The sequence below is a fragment of the Triticum dicoccoides genome, chromosome 7B (genome assembly GCF_002162155.2).
Source record: "Triticum dicoccoides isolate Atlit2015 ecotype Zavitan chromosome 7B, WEW_v2.0, whole genome shotgun sequence".
Taxonomy (NCBI): Eukaryota; Viridiplantae; Streptophyta; class Magnoliopsida; order Poales; family Poaceae; genus Triticum; species Triticum dicoccoides.
The window spans coordinates 602616931-602621215 of record NC_041393.1 but is presented as its reverse complement, the minus strand read 5'-3'; positions in this window follow the sequence as shown (position 1 = coordinate 602621215).

Below are 4285 nucleotides of genomic sequence, written 5' to 3'. Positions count from 1 at the left end.
TATTCACGAAGAGATTGCACGTGCCTTGAGGTGGGCAGGGGCCGAGTGAGGGTGTCAAAATGTGCGCGTTGATGCATATGTTGCATGCGATCGTGCGAGGGATGGACGAATCGAGAGAGATGGTTGTTGTGTTACGAATGCTCCTCTCTCTTTCTCTCTCACACACACACATACACACACACAAGTAAACTAGAAGACCATTCTCTCATGTATACACAACGTATCAACATCTGTCTATGTCTAACTCATGCATGATCGTTTGCACATTCACACCTCTCTATGTCTGTATCACACGCACACCGTCTCCACATTGCCCTTCCGCCACAACACACATATGGACACATACACACGTTCTCTCTCAGTCACACACACAAAATAAGTATTAAAAAAACTAGGGCGCACCTAAAACGTCCAAATCCAAATAAACACAAACTGGAGCTAAATTCAAATATATGGAAATATTGCAGCCTCAAGAACTTTCCCAGGAAAAAAGAGTTGAGTAATATTCGAGGATTGTTTTCACACACACAAAAAGGTTCGGTGGATGTCCTTCGAGCGCAACACGGTGACGCACCGTTCGATCGACTGCGCGGCCGCGGTTCACGCGCTTGCACAGGATTCCGTATCGTGGCTGTGGTACTAACTTCAAAAAAAAGCGCTGCCTAAGTCTAATGTTTACGTGTACTAGTACGGTTTTCTTTTAAGTTTGACCAACCTCATATAAAACTAAAGTAAGCTCCCATATGCGCACTCATCAATATGCCGGCGCCGCCGTTGCGCATGCCGGCACCGCCGTTGCGCATGCCGGCGCCCGCCTGCTCCGGCCAACAATTTCTCTTCCATCACCGCTGTGTCGCCGCCATCCCTGTGCCATGAAGCCGAAGGCTCGCCCGCTCACGTCATCTGCAGTCCCTCCTCGCCATGCCGTCGCGCTGCCAAGCACGCGAGCAGCTGGTGGAGCTGTTTCTTTGCACGCAGCGTACGAAGAGGAGGATGAGCGCGTGCTCCAGCACGCCGGCGAGGAGGAACTAGCATGTCATTGTCGTCTCCGCCCATGCGGAGGATGCGTGCATGGTGGCTGTCGCGGCGGAAGCCGGTCGCGCGCGCGTCGAGCCTGCAAACTGGGTGCGGATGCGGAATCTACCTTCATGACCTTGAATGCCACGTGGATCTTGCAATCTGAAGGAGCAATTTGGGTCAGTCAACTCATGTGAGCCGTTTGATGCAACATGGATGGCTAGAAGGGCTTCTTCCACCTCTTCTACCGTCTTCTTCCTTCGCTCCGTCGAACTTCTTACAAATCGACTGACCCAAATTATACTACTAGTACGAACGTATTAAGTCCAGTGGGAACACGAAGATACGAGCAGTAGTACCAACTACAAGAAGAACAGTAGTAAGACATAGTACTAGTACTACTCTACGTACTAAACAGTTCAAATAACAAGAAAGAACATTAACATAGTTCCGCTCGGGCCTCAGCACAACACACCCTTGAAAATAAACTAAGCAACTAGTCAGCTTGACAGTGTAGTAGAACCAGCATGAGCGACGGCACTGCCACCTACTGGGAGTCCGAGTCCACGTCCTCGACTTCATCCTCGTCCCTCTTCCTCTTCCTCTTCGCCGACGCTTCTTTGCTTGAACCGGACACTGGGCTCTACTTCTTCATCCAACCCATGTAGATATTTAAACAAAGGTAGGCATCCATTGCTGCGTACAGGATGTGATCTTCATCTAATGTCTTCGACTCCCATGCATGATGAAACTCGTGATGAGGTTTCTTCAGTTTAGCGTACGAAGGATCAATCATGGCTGCTGCCAGGGTCAACATTGAAGGTTGAGAGGAGGACACCAGGCTTGCCTTCGGGAGATCGAAGGGCTGGCCTACAACGAGACCTATCCGACGCATGACTTCTTTGTCGTTCTTAAAGCCTACAGTAATGAATTTCACTCTTTTGTCCTTGAGGAAGTTCTTCAAATCCTGGAACTCAATGTCGGCATGGCATCTGTGGTAGACCAAGCAAACATTATGTACGCAAACCTGGATCACGGCGGGCTTCTTCCTCTCTTCATCCTTTAGATCCTTCTCTCGTCCCAGGACTGTGGTGTACTCAACATCGAGCCCAACGACCCACTCATCCGTTGAACAGTTGAACATGCGTACGAAGCGAGCAAGCCATGCTTTCATCGTCGCGGATCCACGTGTGTAGATGATGATGAACTAATCACCGGTGATGGCTCTAACCTGGTACTCAACGGTGACCATGGAGATTTGGGAGGCCATGGATTTTGGAGGAGGGTTGGGAGAAGTTCAACTGTTGTACCCCGCAAAAACTGGGAGCGAACTAATGTGAAAGGACGGGACGAGTGGGAGTGAACTATTGTGAGGTAGAAGACGGGGACGAGTAGGGTGTGCGAACAGCATGGGGTTGCTGGCTTGCCCGGTGTATAAATGGCTGCAAGCCCCCAAAGAGTTCTCGAGAACTATGCGGGACCCACTAGATGTCATGTCTACTAGGTATGGCGGTATAGCTTCTGCCTCTTCGCATGCCATGCCGGCGCGTGGATGTAACTTCACTTAATTCCGTCAACCGACGCGCCTCCCACGACCTTCGCCTCCCTCGCGCGGTCGCGCCCTTTGAGACTTTGACCATTTGCAAAGTGTTTGACCAAATATATACTTTTTTTAAACACCACCTTATATTAATTAACCAGCCACACCAGTACACTCATTCGATACAATATTCACCACACAGGGCTGTATGTTATTTACAAGAATACCATATAATCTATTGTCAAATCTATACTTAGCGATTAAGTGTGCCACCTTATTGGCCGAACGGCTAATCTTTGACATTTGAAGATTCTTGATCAACTTCAAGATGCTCAAAGCTTTCATCTTTAGGTCACGCATAGCAGACCTATCATAGTCCCCCGATGCAAGAGACACTACCACAAAAGCGCAATCAGTCTCTAAATTACAGGATTATGAAGAGAAATACCTATGTAGAGACCGGGAATGCAAGCCCTAAGCTCCGCTTCCTCCACGCTTTGACAGGCATCAATGAAATCCCACGACCAAATTTATACTAAAAATATCAATATCTACAATACTGATTATAATGAGTATAAGAACTACGTTTTATAATAAGTGTAAAAATATTGATTTGACTTGTGAATGTTGATACCCCTCCGTCTAGGTGAGTAAGTCATCTTAGGCTATGCACCGTGACCAAGGAGGAGGGGAAAACGAGAGACATTAATGTTTATTTGCTAATTAAATAGTATTGCATGCAATGAACTAACCACTGCATGTCATGTTTGATAGTCTCAGGTCATTAAAAGCATGCACACCCTCATCTCTTATTGGTTGATATGTCAAGAAACAAGAAACGAGGTAGAAGTTAATGCACCACGCCTACGTGTTTTGGGATTATTTGGTTTTCGTAAGATGACTTACACACCTAGCTATTAGAGTACCACTACCTCCCTTCTAGTTTAAAGGGCTCGACTCAAAAATTTCACCTACTCTTAGCAAGATAGTAGAGGCGGTGGAATAGTTTTTGAAGTCTGCAAAAGTACTCAACTAATGCTTTCGTTCTTCACAAAAAATGTGTTTACCAATGCATGCATGAACACTAGTTAGTCTAACCCCCCTCTCCTCTTTAATTCTTTGCCACATCAGCATGTTTGCTATTCCCGTGTACCAGCTAAGGTACGACCATGATGGCCAGCCTTAATAATCGCATGCAATAATTTAGTGCACCTTGAAATATGAACATGTGTGGGGCGTGTATGTTTTTAATGATTTGAGACTATACCAAGCCCGGCATGCAAGATGACTTATTATGCACCGTTCCCCATACCTGCAGGAAGCCCATTCGTCTCCAAATATTTTCCTCTCCATGTGTGGAAACAATATGCCTGCCAAACTCTCCTTCTCCCTCCGGCGGTCCCACCACTCCACCCCGTGTGAAAAAATCTGCATGCATGACTCTCCTCCCCCCACGCTCGTCCAATCCGTTGTGACCAGCAATATTTCCACCCCTTCGCTCCCCCGTAATTTACTCCAACAAATATTCCCACGTAGCTTCTACTTAACTTCAGGTGCATTGGGTCACTAACATACGGGCCCAACAGTGTACTGGCCCACATGTCAGTGACGCAACTGGACCTGCAGTTAAGTCAGTGCAGCTCAGTCCATATCTTACGTAGGTCTGTCATTGCTCGCTATAAATACTGCGCCTCCCACGACATCGCTATCTCCCCCCCCCCTCACGTT